Here is a 491-nt window from a genome sequence, read left to right on the forward strand (position 1 = left end):
ATAATAAAGAAAGAAAGAGAAAAACAAGTTTCCTTCGAAATTCACGAACATGCACACCAAAAGCAATGACTATATATGTTGTTCCTGTTGAAGTGACTATACATGTTTAATGTTAGCTTGAAATCCTGTTAATATATATATGGGTGGGTTAGCTAAGATACGAAAAGTGGATGTTGTGATACTGTTGGTGGCGATAGGATTATGCAGGAATATTGTTGAATGTAGGAAACATGTGAGCATTAAGAACAGGCTTGGAGCTGAAAAGATTATGAGTTTGCATTGCCAGTCGAAGGACAATGATCTGGGACACCAAAACATAGCAAATGGAGATGATTTTGGATGGGACTTCTCCGACAATATTTTCGGAACAACACTGTTTTTCTGCAATGTGGGTTGGGAAAAGGTTGAGGAATATCATTTTAATGCTTATTCCTTCGGCAGGGACAGAGTACGATGTGATGGTGTCAGATGTTCATGGCTCCTATCGGCTG

The sequence above is a fragment of the Vigna radiata genome, chromosome 7 (genome assembly GCF_000741045.1).
Source record: "Vigna radiata var. radiata cultivar VC1973A chromosome 7, Vradiata_ver6, whole genome shotgun sequence".
NCBI classification, from domain to species: Eukaryota; Viridiplantae; Streptophyta; class Magnoliopsida; order Fabales; family Fabaceae; genus Vigna; species Vigna radiata.